Raw genomic sequence first — 20,136 nt, 5'->3', positions numbered from 1 at the left:
GTTAGAGGATACTGGATTGCAACCTTAATTACCGTATTTTTCGCTCTATAAGACGCACCAGATCACAAGACGCACCTAGTTTTTGGAGGAGGAAAACAAGAAAAACAATATTCTGAATCTCAGAAGCCAGAACAGCAAGAGGGATCGCTGTGCAGTGAAAGCAGCAATCCCTCTTGCTGCTCTGGCTTCTGGGATAGCTGCGCAGCCTGCATTCGCTCCATAAGACGCACACACATTTCCCCTTACTTTTTAGGAGGGAAAAAGTGAGTCTTATAGAGCAAAAAATACGGTATATCCTGAGGCATGGCAGAGAGGTTCTCTAATCTGTGATGTTATCTGGGAAGTGCTATGGTGCTATTAACGATTACCTGCAATCAGGGCCTTCATCTTGGCTTGACAACGTGTGATCTTTTCAACTGCATTTTTGAGTTCCACATTCAGATTTTCAGAGTTTATGTTTTATTCCTTTAGGCTAGGATGGGGAACTTGCATGGCCCTTCACATATGTTGTTGAACTTCAACTCCTGCTAACCCCAGCAGTATGATGGGAGTTTTAGTCCCACAACACCTGGAAGGTTCACCACCCCTGTCTTAAGAAATAATTTGAACTTGAGAGTTCATAAGAAGATACAGTAAGAATTCTCTCTCACATTTTTGTGTATGTGTGGTGGTGGGTTGCCAGAAGTGTTGACTATTGTTAATTGTGCTGGTTTGCAGAAGTAGAACAAGGGTGCAATGTGTTTGCTGCTGCTGCTTTCCTTCTTTCTCCAGTTCAGTTTTTAAGAAAGCCTGAGAAAGTTGATGGAATTTATGAAATTCAAGCTGTGCTGTAGAGGAAATCTGTTTTCAGTTTTTTCCCTGGTCTCTGGGAGACTCAAACTGAACTATAATTGTTAGAATTTGCAGAGTAGGGTGGGAGTGCGGAGCCAGATAGTGAATGCAAATGTACAGAGTAAGCACTTTGCAGACTTTTATCTAGCTGCTGTGTATTCAAAGGCATTTTTAATGACTTCATCCAAAAGCCTTTGTATTCAGCTGCCTGACTTGAAGTGGCATTTCCCTACCAGGTTCAATCCACCTGTCACTTGATGGAGGGGCAGAACCTTAATGTCATGTTGCATTATAATATGATGGAGAATGGGTGGACTTGTTTCTGAAGCCTTCTATCATTCCTTTAAATAATGAAGTGAGTGAGAAAGCGATCAGCAACTGTTAAATCAAAGTCTAGTGTAAAACTCTTTGGTTCAATGCCTATCCAATGGAATTAACTCGCTAAACCATCTGATAAGTACTTCTGAAAATTATTCCATCAGAATAGTGATCAGGAGCAACAAGCTACAATCCTTGACTTAGTGTAACGTCAACTGGGGGATGTGATTTATTTCACTTCAAACAAACCATAATTTGAAGTCAAGAATGGTTCTTGGCTTAATAATCATGGTTGGAGGGGTGGTGATGATTTGCATGTGTCCCACTATATTTCCTCTTTTACTTTGAATAATAGAGCTGGATGTGATTTCCCAGTCCACCTTGACAGTCCACAGTCCTGTCTTACTGGTTTCACTTGTGGCAACAAGTAGGATTACTGTTCTGAGTTGGAAGCTGTGTTGAGCATCTAGAACTCTTCTTGATTTTCATTCGTTCCTGGCTAGAATTTAGGTAAAGGTAAAGGTACCCCTGCCCATACGGGCCAGTCGTGTCCGACTCTAGGGTTGTGCGCCCATCTCACTTAAGAGGCCGGGGGCCAGCGCTGTCCGGAGACACTTCCGGGTCACGTGGCCAGCGTGACAAGCTGCATCTGACGAGCCAGCGCAGCACACGGAAACGACGTTTACCTTCCCACTAGTAAGCGGTCCCTATTTATCTACTTGCACCCGGGGGGTCTTTCGAACTGCTAGGTTGGCAGGCGCTGGGACTGAGCAACGGGAGCGCACCCCACCGCGGGGATTCGAACCGCCGACCATGTGATCGGCAAGTCCTAGGCGCTGAGGTTTTACCCACAGGGCCACCCGCGTCCCCTGGCTAGAATTTAGATCCTTGCAAAGTTCAGTACAACATTGTTTGGTGCCTGATAATTTGATTGTTTTAGTCAACGTGTGTTTAAATTCTTCTTCAGCTGCAAGAGGTAAAAAACTTAATCTGAAAAAAGAAAGATTATTGGAATTCCAGGTCTCTGGTATATGTAAAACTGCAGATGTACACTATTTTCATCCCAGAGCAACAACTGTGAGCATTCTGATATCTGACTGGAAGGGACATAACTTGAATGAAAAGCTGTTCACCATATTTTGGGTTGTCTTCAGAGTTGGACTGAATGTACAGTATGAAGAACATGAAGTAATGAGGAAATATGGGACCGTTTTTCAGGAAGCCTATGTGTAATGGAACAGGATGACTTTCAAGGTCTTAATAAAATGGAATATAAAACCAAAGGTCTGTGTGGTGTGTGTGCTTTCTGTCTCTCTCTGACTTCTATTGTATAGTACACCTGTGTGGCATTTTTCAACAAAAGAACTTTTGCTGGAGCAACAGTTAAAATCCCTTTCCTTTCCTTTTTAAAAGCTGGCTTGGGGATAGGTAACGTACCACAGCCAAGGTTCTGAGATGCTAGTTCTCTGCTTATTCTCTAATCAGAAGGTGGAGTGGGGAGTGACATTGTGTAGAGATCTTTAGAAAAGCCTTTTAGAGAGCTGGTTTCTGCTTTCATTATCTTAAAATACCCCATTAAATGCCAGGGAAAATCTAGGTATTGTCTACCTTCTGCTGTTGCAGGGAAATAAAAGTAATGTTCTTTTCTTTCTTGCTTCTCAGCATGTACTCCTAGCATGGTCTTTGACATCACTTTACCTAATTATAGCTTACATGAGTGGGCAGAAGATACTATTATTCACAAATGGACCGCTACCCTATTCTGGTGCATCACCTATTTCCTGACTGCTAGAATTGTTGCAAAGAATGCTACTTAGGTCTGATCTAGCAAGGAGGTATTTATACTCTTGGGCAGCAGTGTCTTTGCAGGGTCACATAAACCAATTATGCCTTAAATGTTGAGAAAACTTAAATATGCACCCTTACTTTGTAGATAAAATGCATCAATCAACTACAGGAATTCTGTTGTGATAAAAATCCAATATTCATATGAGGGCAGCCCCAACATCACAAATAATGTGCAAGCTTTTGAGTTCCTCCATAACTTTTTCAGGCTTTTTCAACCTTAGGTGTCCAGATGTTGCTGCATTATAACTCCTGTCATCCCTAGCTAGTGGATCAGTGGTCAGGGATGATGGAAGTTATAGTCCAACAACATCTGGAGACCCAAGGTTGAGAAAGGATGTACTAGATCAGTCTTTCTCAACATTGGGTCCCCAGATGTTTTTGGCCTACAACTCCCATCATCTCTAGCTAGCAAGGCCAGAGCTCAGGGATGATGGGAGTTGTAGTTCAACAACAACTGGGGACCCAAGGTTGAGAAACACTGAACTAGACAGTGAACAGAGCAGAGTTGCAGTGGGCAGGATTGATGGGTGATGCTGAAGCCAAGGGGGTCTGCATTTGGTCATAGTCTTAAGATGGATAGGGGAAGGAGGTCTTAAGGCTATGATCAGATGCATACTGCACGGTTTCAACTTTTATTCTGCCCTCTCCATTGCTCTGTTTTACCTTGATACTTCACTCATCCATGGCTTCATTGGAAATGAGGTAGCCCATCTGGCCTGTATTACTGAGACCTGGGTGCAAGTTGGGCAGAGTTGATCTGACTCATTACATATCTGGATACAGTGGTACCTCGGGTTACATACGCTTCAGGTTACATACGCTTCAGGTTACATACGCTTCAGGTTACACACTCCACTAAGCCAGAAATAGTGGTTCAGGTTAAGAACTTTGCTTCAGGAAAGTTCAGGAAAGAACTTTGCTTCTTGTGAGTTACAGCAGATATAGGCCATTGCTGTATGAGAACTATACATGTACCCTCCAAAGAACAAGGCCTTTTTTTTGTGTCAAAATGTCAGATTTTCTTTTTAAACCTTAACAAATGAGCCAGTTACTAGTTTATCCTAGCATGGCATCTTAAAATTGCTCATAAGATATTGTTTCCTTCTGACAACTACCCCATAAAATTATTGTGAGGATAAAATGGGGAGGAAGAGAACTTTCTATGCCACCTTAAACTGCTTAGAAGAAAAGTGGGATATACATGTAATAAATTGGCTATTTTGATAATTTTTAATGCATTTTGCAGGATAGGAAGTAGGGTTTGCATGAAATGCGTTGGCAAGCAAACAGGGTAGTTTGGATGTAAATTTAAGTTCCTGCTAATTGCATTTGCAACAGGAGATGACACTTCTGAGGTGTTACAGTAGAAATCCACATTCTTAAAGAGAAGCTTGAAGGGAATTTATATAGAGTGTTAAATATATGATCTATTCTTATTGGTTTATTTCATCCTTTAGGACTCTAGAGTGAAAAAGAGAGAGATTCCAAACATGCTTCGCTTGTAATATAGAAATCATTTTTATGTTTAAGGGGGAAACTGTAGCTGATGCAACCTGAAGCCAGTGGCGTAGCGTGGGTTGTCAGCACCCGGGGCAAGGCAAGTAATTTGCGCCCCCTAACCCGTGGATTTGCGCCCCCTAACCCTAACCCCCAGATGTTGCGCCCGGTGCGGCCGGCCCCCCCTGCACCCCCCACGCTACGCCACTGCCTGAAGCAAAATGTTGCTTTGTAAGCCCTTAGCATATTTCCCATCACATTAGGAAAATGAACTCTGATCTAGTAGATAAGATATAATTTCCAAGGTTCACGTCTTTCCCAAATTGCTGGGGATACTGTGGGTCAAAATAAATAAATAATGGAGAGGTAAACACATGTATGTGCCATGCCAACAGCTTCCTTCATTTAAGACAAAAAACATCACCACCAGTTCTTACATGCAACTATTTAGTAATTACATAACTGTCACATATTAATGGCGCTCTTCCTGAAATCAGTGTGCAAATACAACTCACACTACTTTCATCTCAGAGACTTTCCTTTTTGTTTAGTAAAGGTAAAGGGACCCCTGACCATTAGGTCCAGTCGTGACCAACTATGGGGTTGCGGCGCTCATCTCGCTTTATTGCCCGAGGGAACCGGCATACAGCTTCCGGGTCATGTGGCCAGCATGACTAAGCCGCTTCTGGAGAACCAGAGCAGCGCACTGAAATGCTGTTTACCTTCCTGCTGGAGTGGTACCTATTTATCTACTTGTACTTTGACGTGCTTTCGAACTGCTAGGTTGGCAGGAGCTGGGACAGAGCAACGGGAGCTCACCCCGTTGCGGGGATTCAAACCGTCAACCTTCTGATTGGCAAGTCCTAAGCTCTGTGGTTTAACCCACAGCGCCACCTGCGCCCCCTTTTTGGTTAGTACTGCACACAAATTTGGCACTTGTTGAACTCAATGTGTTAATGTTTTATTTAACTACTTTGTTGAAATGGAGAAAAGCTACTCCGAAAGCAAGAAAGATTGATCAAGCTCTGTGTTCAAAACTCCCATTCTTCTAGGCACGTTTTGCAGCAGGGAATTTAATTAATGCGAGCAGTTTCTGAGCTCTGGGTGCAGTACTGCGCCTAAGATTTCAGATTAAAACTGCCACTTCTGGAATGAAAGGAGGACTTTTTTTCCTCCTTCCCCACTTCCAGTCACTTTCTGAGGACTGGAGAAGGGACCCTCATAGAAATATTAGGGGGGTGGGCAGGGGAGCATGGCTTTTTTTCAGTCTTCAGATGAGGACTAGACCATGTGAAAAATGAATATAAGATTTTAGGTGCAGTTCATTCATTTTCAGCTTTGTATTCTTGTTATAAGTAAAGCGCGCCTAGACATTCCATTGTGGCTCCCATAACCTAGGTTTAAGGTGTCATTTAGCTCTTAGCTTTCATATCTGTTTCTAACATTGATCAAGCTGACTTTGTACTTGTAATTGAACTAGTTTGTATTATGTACAGTTTAAAAACTGATGTATTGGGTAGACAAGCCCTTAGGCTAGCTCTGCACATTCACTGTGATCACTTTTATACAGAGACAAAGCAACCATAGTTAAACTATATACAAGCTTAAACAAATCACTTGTGAGAAAAAACCTAATTCATTGTCCTAAAAAGTTAGGCTAGTTAAAAATCTGCCAGGGAACAGTATTTATACTTTAACTTTAACTTTTAACACCAAAACTGGTTCTCAGTGTAGCAGATAAACAGTAGAATAAAAACCACTTTGGAAGGATAATGTATCTTGAAAGGTGGTTTGAAAATCTGTTAAATATCTATGAAATACAAGAAATTAAATAAACTTTTAAAAGCTTAGCAAATGACAATTATTGGGTGAACACGAATGGTACTGCCTCAGGGTATGGTTCTGAGTAGGTCTTGCACTTCTTTGAAGAGCTGTTGACATGTTATCATAGGAAGTATTGCTCTGTCAAAACAGCAGATTACCTTGCACCTGCGTCAAGCTGCTAATTATTCTAGTGGTGGCAGCATGAAATATCTTGGGAGGCATGAGCTGCATTCCTAAAAATACCTTCCAGATTGGAGGTGGGGTTTCAGATGCTTCTGGCACCTTGCATACTGCCTTTTCCTGCATGAGGCAAATCCAGTTCAGATTGTGCCTGGTGTGTGTTGATCGAGAGAGATTGTCCTAGGCAGGGGCAGACTGCTACTGTATTTACCTTCTCTTTTGTCAAAATATAAGGACTCATCATATAAAACAACACAGTTTGTACTTGGTGTAGCATTTGATAAGTTATGAACCAAGCCCATTTTTCTAACATACAGGTGAAACTCAAAAAATTAGAATATCGTGAAAAAGTTCATTTATTTTGGTAATTCAACTTAAAAGGTGAAACTAATATGAGATAGATTCATGACATGCAAAGCGAGATATGTCAAGCCTTTATTTGTTATAATTGTGATGATTATGGCATAATTAAATATATGTGTGGATCATGTTCTGTGTGTTTACAGCACTTTCTTTCTATAATATTGTGCTTACAAATCTCTTCTTTTTTTTATATAACTGTCCTAAGAGAGTCTGAGATCCAGTCTTGATCTATTTTTTTTTTGTTATATTCTTTTCGGTGCTGTCTAGGCATTCTCCCCACCATTGCAAATTGTGCTTAGTTTCATTGATACAATACAATACAATTGTCTGACAGCTAGAAAATTACTTACCTCCGCTAAGACTGTCATTTTAGGGGAGGTAGTGGATTGCATTGCACCTTTTGGAGGGCCTAAAAAATGCTAGATTCTCATACATGATCAGCATTATCAAGGATCCGGAAGGAAGGGGCTGACATACAGAACTAGAGACTGGATTAAAGGGAGAATTTTAGCCTAGGTTGCCAAATGGTTTCGCGGCACAATTCAAAGTGCTAATTTTGACTTTAAACACCCTATATGACTTGGGTACAATATGTCACTTGTTTCTATATGAATCTGAAAAATGGTGGCAGAAAGACTGCTTCCTCCCCTTGCTTATTTGTTGGGGTCAGGAGCAGGTGGTAGTGCAAAGGGGTGATTGTGGAAAGACTTTAATGAACCTTTGCAGCATGTGCTGCTTGTTAATTAAAAGAAGTAGTTGTTAAAACGCAGCGCTTTCTTCTCATCCCCCACATGCTTGCATGTGCTGGGGGTGGGGTGGGGCAGAATTCCCTGTCAATTGTAATCTCAGCTGTAGGCTTAGTAGCAAATGCTGAATACCAGCAATATTTTCTTCTACTCCATAGTGCAGCTGAACCACATTTCACTACTGGATAGCAATGTAACATTGAGAAAGAAGCATATGTTTGTGGTGTAATCTTACGACACTTGCCTGACCTTGCCTTTCCATCAACCATAATCTTTTTTCTGTCTATGTAAGGGAAAAGGCTGATCTGTGCCTATATCTTGATATCTGTGCAGCTGCTCAGGCACAGCTCTACGGTCTAATCAATGGCTGGTTGTGCTTTGTGTGCCCTGGGTTTGTTGCGCAAACTGGACAGAATGTAGGGCAAGACAGCCACCTATTGGGGGATGCTCAATGTTGAATTTCCTACATAAAGCATGGGGTTGGACTAGATGGCCTTTAAAACACCCTTTGGCTCTACTGTGTGTGGTTACTACTATCAATTGCATTGCTTGGCCTTTTGGCTCCACTCCCCTTCTCCACTGATAATCATGTTTAGGTACAGACACTGTTGGGGTACTCTGAAAGCTTAAGCCACAATAACTTCACAGGTCTCTAAGGTGCTACAGGACTCCCATTTTACTAAATAAATATGCCCAAGAATACCATTCTATTTGCTTGCACTTATGAATATTGGCTCTGTCTGAATGTTTAAGAGTATTTACTAACCTTCAGCTTTTCTGGCCCCTTTCAACTCCAATTGGCAGCACAGGATCCACTTTTTACAGCACGTATCTGTTGTTTTCTGTGTTTGGAGTGACCAAGTACAAAGGACAGGGCCCCTAGCTGTGCAGAAGCAGGAATTTTGGCAGGTGCAACTTTCTTTGTTCTAAATGAAACCACTGAATGGAGTTATCCAGAGGTCTGGAGTATGGATGAGAGCCAACAAGCTGTAGCTCAATCCAGATATGACTGAAGCACTGCTAGTGGATCATTGCCTAGACTAGAAGGATGGGAAGTTGCCTGTTCTTGATGGGGTTCTATTTGCTCTGAAAGAGCAGGTACGTAGCTTGGGGGTACTTCTGTATCTTTTTGCTGTTGCTTGAGGCTCAGGTGGCCTCAGTGGCACCAAGTGCCTTCCATCAGCATTAGCTGGTGGCCCAGCTGTACCCTTATCTGGACAAGGATAACCTAACTTCTGTCGTCTATGCTCTGCTGATCTCTTGGTTAGGTTATTGCAATTTATTATATGTAGGGCTGCCTCTGAAAGCAGATTGAGAACTTCAGACGGTGCTGAATTTGGTGGCCAGGTTGCTCACTCAGACAAGTTGGTTTGAGCATTTGATTGTGGCTCAACTGCACTGGCTGCAGATTAGTTTCCAGGCCCACTTCAAAGTGCTGGTTTTGACCTATAAAGCCTAAAATGGCTCAGGACCACAATACCTCCAGGACTGCCTCTCCCCATATGAACCAACCTGGACCCTGCAATCATCATCTGAGGCCCTTCAGCTTTCTACTCAACAAGGAGAGACGGACTAGATAAAATCAAGGTGAAACTACCTTACTGCTTACCCCACCCCCCTTTGTATTTGCTGGTATTCCCCGACCATTTAGAAAGAAAAAGAACACCATGTGCAAAGTTCTAGTCAGTGTGTTTGAAGCCATTTCAGTGCCTGTTTTTCTCCACTGACAGACCTTGGGTGGAGGAGGGATGGAGCACTGAGCTTTCTCTGACAGTCAACCTCTCGCCTCATTAGGTTTTCATGTTGCTGTGCAACTGTGAAATTCATCAGCCACTTGCAAGTGTGGTAATAGAGAATAAATCTAAGATGACTTGTCTTACAAGATTGAAGCATAAACAGTTTTTGTTGACACCCTTTTCCTCTTGGAGGAATGGAGCTAAGCTTTTGCCCCAAGTGCTCACCTCTTCTAAAATAGTCTGTACCTCAAAATAAAAGCGTTGGCATCTTCAAGTGGATTTCTCACTTCACAGATCCAGAACTTTATATCTCAGGTCTCCATATATTGTTCTGCTAGTCTTGAGTGAAGATGTCTGATTTGCCTGTTTTGGGAAGCTCCAGTTCACGTTGGTCCAATAGTATTGTACATGGAAGTGGTTGTTTGTTGTGTTTTTTTTAAAAAAAATCCAGTGATTTCCTTGAAGTTAAAGCGAGTTTTTGCCATTTCACAGCATTTAAATAGCTGTCTAGCAAACTAGTTTTGCCTCTATAAGGATTGGTTAGGACCTGAACCAATGGTTTCAAGTTACAAGAAAGGAGATTGTGACTGAACGTTAGGAAGAACTTGTTTGACAGTAGAACAGACCTCTTTGGAAGGTGGTAGATTCTTCCTTGGAGGTTTTTAAGCAGAGGGTGGATGGTCATCTGTCATGGGTGCTTTAGTTGAGATTCCTACATTGCAGGGGGTTGAACTAGATGACCCTTGAGGTCCCTACAGTTCTGTGATTCTGTAAAACTCAATGGAGGAATTTCCATCAGAATTGAGCTGCTCAACTTACAGCAGAAACAGCTGAGACTGCATACTAATAGGAGAATGTGCATATTACCTGGTGGATGTACAAATTGCAGTTGAGATACATGCATTTCTCAGAGCCTGTTGGGGATTATGCATAATGATAAGAGAATATATGATATTCAGCTGATATATGCACAGTTACCGAGGTCTGTGGGAGATTATGTATATTGACTGGGGTACAGTTCTCTCTTCATGGAAGGATTATGTGCATATTCACCATGAAACCTGGTGAATGTGCACAATGGCCAGTTGTTATGCACATTAACCAGTCAACTTAGATTCCCCTTAACTTATAGGTTTTAGATTGTTATCTGCTTTAAGCTTCCTGTTTGGTTTGAAAGGTGGGATTTAAATATATGAACTGTCGGACTCTTTGTTGTGGAAAGCCAATTTTGGGTGCAGCTGTTTTTCCACATAGTTTCCAAATAGTATAGGAAGCAGCTTTGCCATTCTTTAAATGTGGAAAATGATTCATGTGCTGGTGGTTATTCTTAGAAATAAAACAAGTTTCGCTTTTCAAAAAGCTGCTAGCTGTTGCAGTTGTTCCGATGTTCCCCGGGTGTTAATGTGTTCCCAGGATAAATAATCAAGGAATCAGGTCAGATTATTTCTCCATCCAGCTCAGTATTGTCTGCTATATGGGCCCTGTACTGTTTCAGACAGGAGTCTTTGCCATTCCTACCCAGAGATGCCAAGGATAGAACTAGGGACCATCACACATACTGTGGCTTCAGAGTTTTGCTTCTTTATCATTCAAAGAATGCTGCAGTTGTTTAACTCAGACTATTCTTTCTAGTGGCCCATGCAACATAGATATTGTCTGTGGCAAATAATAACCTGGATAAAAAAATCCCACATCCCTTCAAGAGCCACATAACAGTATCCTTCCAAGTCCCTGTATCTTAGATGGGACCACCTATGCATTGTTACCATTTTCAGAATATTCTTCACGGTAAAATGTTTACTTCCATTTTGATTACAGCAAGCCACCTAGACTTCGTATTGTCAGCTTGAAAAACACGACAATGCGCACAATCCCTTAAAGCAAGCTAGAAGTTACTGGTAATTTCTTTTTTGAAAATATTTAAAAAGGTTTCTGAACAAGGTCTCTTAGCTGAGTGGCTGCCCCTGTCAGGTCCTGCAGTACTGAGGAAAGTGGTTTGAGTCTCAGTGATTGGGCACCACAGTTCAAGAAGGACACTGACAAACTGGAACATGTCCAGAGGAGGACAACCAAAATGGTCAAAGGCCTGGAAACGATGCCTTATGAGGAACAGCTAAGGGAGCTGGGCATGTTTAGCCTGGAGAAGAGGAGGTTAAGGGGTGATATGATAGCCATTTTCAAATATATAAAAGGATGTCACATAGAGGAGGGAGAAAGGTTGTTTTCTGCTGCTCCAGAGAAGCGGACACGGAGCAATGGATCCAAACTACAAGAAAGAAGATTCCACCTAAACATTAGGAAGAACTTCCTGACAGTAAGAGCTGTTTGACAGTGGAATTTGCTGCCAAGGAGTGTGGTGGAGTCTCCTTCTTTGGAGGTCTTTAAGCAGAGGCTTGACAACCATATGTCAGGAGTGCTCTGATGGTGTTTCCTGCTTGGCAGGTGGTTGGACTCGATGGCCCTTGTGGTCTCTTCCAACTCTATGATTCAGAAATGCAGTCTTCAGCTATAATTGTTGTAGGTCTTGGGTGGTTTTTATCTGTTTCCTGTATGTTGTCGATTTTAATTTGAATGTTAGTTCCTTTAATGTTGAAGGAAGATGAATAGTATTTGGTGTTCATGGTGGTAGAAATGAACTTGGAATCAAGGACACCAGTAAAACAGCAACAGCAACCAGGCTGCTTTCAGGAACAATTTTCTCTCTCTTTGTATATGGACACACAACTCCACATGTAAAGAATCCATATGCACCCTATTAAATTCAAAGGATGCACACATACACAGCATTAAGCAAATGTTTCTTTTTAAGAAATGCCGAGGGAACAGCTAGAAAAGGGGATATTTATGGAAAGAGACAGCAATATATGCAGTCATTGCTTTTGAGGCGAATGCTTGAAGGAACTTGGCTTTTGATCTCGTTAGGGATATGCTCTTAATTTGAAATAGTTTATTTTAAAATTCAGTGCATTCAGCTTTCAGCTTCAGTTTGCATATAGTACAGAACTGAAGAAGCTGTGGCCCTCTAGATACACCACAACTCCCATCATCCTTTACTATTGACCGCCCTGGCTGGGGCTGCTTGCAGTTTTTTTTAATAAAAAAAACCTATATTTTATTGATTACCAAAATGACAAGGCAATTAACTAGGTAACCAATAGATCTCTTCCACATGCACCCAAAAATGGATGTACACCTAGTTACAACATCATTTGAAAAAGAAAGAAGTATGACAAAACATACTTTAGCTATGGCCCCAGAGTTTCAAGAAAGCATTAGATATGTGTAGGTTCTGTTTATGTTTGGGCTCCATTATTTATATACCAATTGATTATTAAAAACAGCAACCTGAAAGCAGTTTACAAAGTCTTATACTTAAGGTTAATTTTTCCACTGTAGCCATATTCCTGTGGATCTACAACTGAAATGATTGTCAGCTGTCTTCCAGCTTTTTGCAACTTCAATTCATGCTGCTTGCAGCAATGGAAATCAACATTTCATGTATTAAATCTTAATTTTCACCCTTCTAAATGTTTTGAAGTGCCAGTTGCAGGAGTGCGTATTAAGTTCGGTCGGTGGCAGCATTAATTTCTCTGAAAATCATCTCCCATTATAAAGAATCTTAGGGCACTCCCAAGGCATGTTTATAAAGAACTCTTTATGCCCCATCCCCTCCAACGCTGAAAACTTTTGTTTGTCATTATACCGATTAGCCTTGGTGGAGGTTGATGAATCCACTTAAGGGAGTATTCCCATTCCCAGTTGAGTATCCCAAAATATCAAAATCATTTGGGAATTCCCTCCCCACAGAGGTGTGTCTGGCACCTTCATTATAGTTTCCAATGTTTGCTGAAGGCACACCTCTTTACCCTGGTCTTGGACACCTGAGACCCACCCTATTCCTGCCACTGTAATTTGTTTAATCTGTTTTTAATGTTGAATTTTAAATGGTTGTGACTCCCTGGGACCTGATGGTGAGTGGCAGGTAAAGAATTGAATGAATGAATAATAGTTTTTCCTCTAGCAATTAGACTCGTAATTACAATAGTTTTCAGACTAAATTCATTTCTCTGTTGTGTGTGTTCTCCGTATTCCAGTATATCCAACCTGCAACACAGCACCCACTTCTGAGTTTCTTCCTGTATTAGTCTGCATTTTTTTTCTCTTCTGAAAAGGAAAATGGGTTGTGCTAGGGCTGCTGATCTTAGCTTGGGGCTTAGCCCAGTTGTGGGTCCCAATCCATCCTCGTAATGGAGTCTCTTGATTTCTGAAATGAGCCCTGCCAAAAGAATAGGTTCTAGTCGAAAGCAGCTAATATATGAAACGACCCTCTTATTTGGCAGTTGTCCCCCACACAATCATTTTCATATGTCATTTTCCAGTGGTTACACATGAATACTTCCTCTTTAAAATTCTTTTCAATCTAGCAAACCAATCCATCTTCAGAACACTCAAATGGGATTCTTCTTGTGCTTGTGGCTTGGTTAAAATGACGAGTAGGCTGTTGCTTGCTAAACACTCAAGCTACAGCAAACCAATTAGCTTCTAAAGCACTGCAGCACTTCAGAGGCTGTATTGTTGCCACAGACTAACATGGCTGCTTCTTCTGGAATTTGTCGCAATACAACTGAATATTTTGTCTCTGTGTCGCTAAGGGCATGTTACAGTCCTTGCAACAGTCAGTGCAGTTGGTGATACAAAGAGGGAGCTCCCAGGTTGACTGAGTACTAAAGCCTGTTTGGAAAACATGGACATTAAAGAGAGAGATTTCCACCACCCAAATCAATTGTAGCGGTTAGGGTAGCCTGAGGACATTAGATGTGACACAACATCAGGTTGTAGACTGGAGCATCCCTTTGAGCTGTTTTTTTTTTTTTTAATCTACTGCTTTCTTCTGTTTTTAATTCTTCTTTGAGCGTTTAAAATATTCAAGCCACTTATTTCAGCTGCTCCTGGTAATATTCCAGCAGATTAGCTCATCTCACTGTTTATAAAAAGCACATTAGATCTTTTAAGAGGCAGCATCTGCTGATGTGAAAACCAGTGTGGTTCTGCTGCGCTTGGAGCTGGGCAACCTAGATTCAGATCCCTGTTTGCTTCACTGTCCTTGCAAGTCTAACATAGCTGCTTCTCCCCAAATTGAATTCTCCCTCTCCTGACATAAAATCATAAGGGTTGTAGAGTTGGAAGGGACCCTGAGGATCATCTGTTGTTTTCACGTTTAACAGGAAATAGATTCTTGCTTGATAGCTTTCCACTGACATGTTCTTCTAGTTCTCACATAGCATCCCGCCCCCGCCCCCCCATATATCGGATTGTTTCCTTTTCGATTTCCCCAGCAATTTATTTTTAACATAAATTTCCAGTAATTTCATATCGTTGTGCCCTGTGGGCGTTGGAAAAACAAGTGGCTATTTAGATAATGCATTCCCACCCCTGGCATTTTAGTAATGCCAGCTGTTCATCTGATCGGAGCGGCAGCAGCTATCTTAAAAGGTTCTCTGTATTTTGAAGAACCTCAGTTCACATCTATGCACTCATGATGTTAATGAATTTTTTTTTTAAATCTTTCCATAAATAAGTAGTAACAAAAACAGGCTTTAAAATGGGAACATGTCACTCAAGCCTATGTTTTGTTGACCTTCACTCATATCTAAATGCTGGAAGTGGTTAGAGTTGATTGAAATATTAACCAGTTGGTCAATATTTGTGTGTGTGCGGGCACACACGTTTATTTACTTGCTTTGTTTAAGGCATTTAAACAAAGCTCAGGGACCACATCAAGTGGTGGGACAGCGTCTTAACTTATGCCTAGCCATGTACCTTAGAACTGTGCTGTAAACTTCAGAACCATGTAACCTGCAACCTGATCATGTTTGGTTATTGTAGTGTTGTTTAGAATAAAGCCTTTGGCAGTAATTGAGCTAAGAATCTGAATACTGTGTCCACAGGTGGGAACTGGGGACATGGATGGAGTTATCTCCCTTGCTGGGGTCATTGTTGGTTGCTCTTTCTAAAGGTGAGAGACCTCATTATGGGTCGAAGTATTCATTGTAGTGACATCTAGGCTACAAGGAAAGACAGAAAAAGAACATCTTGCTGAAGGCAAGAGTTGCCAAGTTTAGGACTTTGAGTCAAAAGAAATAATATGAGGCAACAGAAACAAGAATCTATCCTCAACATTGAATGCACTTTATTCACATGAACAATGTGCAACACACCAATCATACCTGCTCCAACTGAATTTGGTTGCCATGAAGAAAATGGCCAGTTATATTTGATGCTTTAGTTGGATATAGCAGGAAGAAATGCAGGCTAGCATGTCAGTGAATTATCCTGTGATTATTTTCAGTACAGTGGATGCCACTGATGAAGATTCGTTTGAGTCTGGTGCGTGAATGTATATATTGACTTAATGTACTAGTATCAGTTCATTATTCTATTGCAGTATTGGTTCATTTACTTGGGAACAAATACCAGCTAGAAACGTCTGCACGCCACTAACTTGAAGACCCTTACAACTCTTAACTACAGTACTTCTGACATTTTTATTAGAAAAGTTAAAAAAACACTAAAATGAATATCTGTGACAATTTCATTTCAGCTTTAACAGATGGATTTCAAATGAAAGCACAAAAATTTGCTTCAGCTGAGTTACTATGTACTTGAGGACACAGGTCTGCAGAAGTATATTAATTTATAAATTAAAAGAGAATTGTGTAGCCTAGCAAGGACTTATGATCAGTGACTTCAAGGGCCAAAAGAATGTTGAGGACAACTGAGTTGTTGGAGATTGAAGGCATCCACTGGAAAAAAAGAAAATGAGGCCTGTTTTATTTGTTTCCTGGTACAGTTAAAACTCGTATTTTGCAGGGACATATGAGATACATGAAAAGAAAAGGGATACCTCTCCCTCCCCCATGCCTTTCCCTAGTTACCTCACTAGACTAAGACTTAGGCTCAAGGTTCCCAGTTCTATCCCAGAATCAGTGATACTTGGTGCAGAGGCAATTTTCAAAGCTTTTCGGTAGTGGAATATTTCTCTTCCCCCCCGCCACCCCCCTGAATCCGGAGATGTGCCAGATATTTCCTTACACTGTGCAGTATAATGCTTCGTGATGCATAGATGGCTGTGATACACCACAATCCAATCCCATTGATTGCAAATTCTGATAGCAGAGATGTATGTTGTTTTTCCACCCCATGTTATGTAAACATGCCATTGGGACACCTTCTGTTTTCTATCTGCTTGAGAGTAATTTCTTTTGAGGCTGATAAGGTAATCTTTATGGTTCTTGTTCATCTATTTGAGGCTTTACTGCTTCAAAGAGTGATGTAAACAAGCTGTTGCTGAACTCTGCATTTCCTACCTTACAGGTTAGCAGCCTTAGACACAGTTAATGCAAAACAACTGAAGCATCCATTTTGTTGGACTTGCAGCAGCTTCTGTGAGGAAATCTGTCTTTTCAGTGAGCATGCTCAGTTGACAGCCTGCCAAATTTGAGCTAAGCTTCATTTAATAAAGATTTAGTCTGTGGGGATGTGTCAGTACAAACTGCATTTGGAGAGCGGGAGAGATTATCCTTTTCTAAATCATTGTTCTGCAGAGAAGCTTTCAGCAAGTATACTGATAAAATGGAAAAGAACAACTTCCCTGCAGGAGTCTATGTACAACTCATGAGTGGTTCATACTTGAAATTAAGGTAGTGATGAAAGAATCGGGTACCTGTGACCCCTCCTTGGAGGTTGCTAAGATACCAGCATCTCAACTATGGGGAAAGCTCTCTCGGTCCAATTCTGACACCATTTTTATGTAGGAAGTTGTTAAATAATAATAGCAATTAACAGTATTTTTGTCCCACCCTTCCTCCAGTGGGTTCAGGGCACGTGTGTATGCTTCCTCCCTTTTACCTTTGCAGCAATTCTGTGGGGTAGATCACCAGTCAAGCTTTGTGACCAAGTGGTGTTTTGAACCTGGGTTTCCCCACCTTGTTCAGTGCGCCAGCTCCTAGACTACCCAGGTTGCGGTTGCCTGCCCACATGCTACATTGTTCTTCAGTGTTTGACTGGGTTTGTGGAGAGGTCTGATATTTGTGAATGCCTATGTCAGGCATAGGCAAACTCCGGCCCTCCAGATGTTTAGGACTACGGTTCCCATCATCCCTGACCACTGGTCCTGTTAGCTGGGGATGATGGAAATTGTAGTCCCAAACATCTGGAGGGCTGGAGTTTGCCTATGCCTGGCCTATGTGCATCTTACAAAGAATTATCATTCACTTCGGCAACATAAAATGCCCTTCACTGCCTTCAAAGGGTAAATGTGCCGTGTAGAACTCGAAAAACATTTCACCATCCCCTGGTCCTTTTAATACACCTCTGAGAATGGCTGCAAAGGAGCAAGGAGCAGATGATGTCACCCTTTGGCATGATACAGCGGAAACTCCAGTAAGCTCCTAAGTGTGTATGTGCATGCAGACTTCTGCGGTAGGGATCATTCGAGGGTTGTTTCTTTTCTTTTCTTTTCTTTTGTGAAAGGAAGGAATTCTCTCAAATCTTTCACAGTCCTGCAGCTCAACGCTGCTGTCTTAACCATGGTTAAGAGAACTTGAAGTAGCATGCTAGTTTAGATGAGTTTGCTGCAAAATGATTATTGCAGACCACAGGTTCTATAATAAATGCCTTAGCACAACTTCAGCGTGTTTTGTTTTTAAATATAACTTTGGCCAGTGCTGCATTGAAATGAGAAGCAGGAGCAACAAACAAAAGGTTTGATTTGAGAATTTATCATTTTTACTCCTCCTTGAGGCAGAACTGTACTTCAGCATTAGGGTATATGCTTTGCATGCAGGGGGTTGCAGCTTTAGTCCCTGGGATCACCAGGTAAATGGACCACAAATGGGAGAATCCTCCCTCTTCTTGAAGACACTGGGGTGCTGCTCGTGATCTGAGTGGGCCAGGGGTAGCCTGCATGTTGGACTTCAGATCCGATCCTCAGTACACCTTGGTCATAATAACTGGGGCTGATACAAATTGGAATCCAACAGCATCCAGAGGGCACCAGCTTAGGTAAGGTTGTTCCAAACTAGTTGTATTCTGAAATCCTGGGACAACTCTTTTGCCACATGGGTGGTATCTAGTGTAGGAGGCAACCTGTCATTCTGCAAGGAGTGGTATTTGCTTAGCTGAAAGCTTTGGTGTTGCTCAGTTTCTCAGCAAGGAGAAGCACAAATGTATGTGCTTTCTTTTCAGCAGGCGTTTTTGTGGTATTTCAATTGTATAGTGGCAGTCAACCTGTTTTGAGGACTAACTTTACATTTAATTGTAGTATTTTAAATGTCATTTCCAAGGCTAAGGGAGAGTTTTTATTGTTAAAAATTCATACTTTCTTTAATTTTATCAGGATTGCAAGAGGACAGGAAGGGCAAAAGAGACGTAACTGATTAAAAATAAAATCCCTTCTATTGCACATTTCTGGGACAGATTTGTCTGTGGAGTGAAGGTTACTAACATTACTGATTATTGTGTTGGCACAAATCTCTTGGGCTCCATTCCAGGACTTGCAATTCAGTGTCATTTTACAGTCAGTAACCTCCAGATTTGTGTCCAAAAAGCAATTGGTTCAAGTATTTGTGTGTGTGTGTGTGTGTGTGTGTGTGTTTAAATTGCAGAAAATGAATGAATTTGAATAAGTCATGCTAGAATGACATCTGAGTTCCTCATACTGAGTTGGTATAGATGTAATACCAAACTGTGGTTTGGTACTACCAGAACAAGCCTTAAAGGAACCCCAATCTCATGCATTACCTCCTTCCCTGGCTTGCAGCCAATCATTGCTTGCCATTTCACTTAGCAAATGGTGATTCGCACTTCTCCTGCCCTGGAAATGAGATGCTGCAGTGTGGGGGTTAGGACTTTGCAGAAACTACTCCAGCATGGCCCGTTTTCTCAGTTGTCTCTGTTTTGCCATCAGTGATGTCACATAGCCAAAGCTATCCCATTCATGATGTGATGCAATTGATCAGCTTGTCTTAAATAATCCTTGTAGCAAATCTAGAAAGAAGGCATGGTAATTTAGAAGTAGGGGGAAATGAAAAAGAGGAGAAAAGGGAGGTATTTTGGGTGGAGGGGAAGAACAGTATGATGATTCAAAAGGGTTATGGGAAAGATCTCTAACTTCTTAAAAGCATCACTCTGGCATTGAGCTAATAAAGATAAGTCTGGGAGGGATAGGCTCCCCATGTAGACCCCAGAGTAGCCCTTTATCTTCTACCATGATGGCACTCCTCTTACCATGCTTTTTCAGTGGTCTACATGCATGCAATCTGAGAAAAGCAAAGAAGTCTAACTTACACGCATTCTTCCCAGATTTGGAGGTTTAGAGACGCATTTGGCTGCACAGTGAATTCTGTTGCCACATTGTATGCTACCAGTGTACTTAACCATCAGCCTAAATTATGACTTTGTGCAATAAACTGTATGAAGAAAAATGTTTTCTCGCGGGCTTAGCTTTCAGTTTAAAACTTCACATTAATGAAGGACTTTACAAAAGCCTCATCTATTCATACTGAGGAGGAGTGGGTTTAAGATAAGGTTACCAGGCATCCCCATTTCCCAGGGACAGTCCCCAGATTTACATATCAGTCCCCATAAAAATCCATTGAAGTTGAAAAGTGTCCCCGGATTCCTTGAAAAAAATCTGGTAACCTTAGTTTAAGAGCCCCTTTCATGTGACAGGAGCCTTAGCTCATGTGGTAGCCAATGTTTGTGGCCTTCAGCCCTCCATACTTCGAAAATAT

At 41.5% G+C, this 20,136-nt stretch overlaps 1 protein-coding gene across 2 annotated transcripts in view; it reads left to right on the top strand.

Moving 5' to 3' along the window:
* TTYH3 (tweety family member 3) overlaps positions 1-20,136 on the top strand; it is a 79,171-nt gene that overhangs the window by 13,518 nt on the left and 45,517 nt on the right. The window lies entirely within an intron of this gene.

Source organism: Podarcis filfolensis, assembly GCF_964270895.1.
Source record: "Podarcis filfolensis genome assembly, chromosome: 14".
In the NCBI taxonomy this organism is placed as follows: domain Eukaryota; kingdom Metazoa; phylum Chordata; class Lepidosauria; order Squamata; family Lacertidae; genus Podarcis; species Podarcis filfolensis.
Note: the sequence above shows the minus strand (reverse complement) of the source record. Positions and strands in the feature narration are given on the sequence as shown.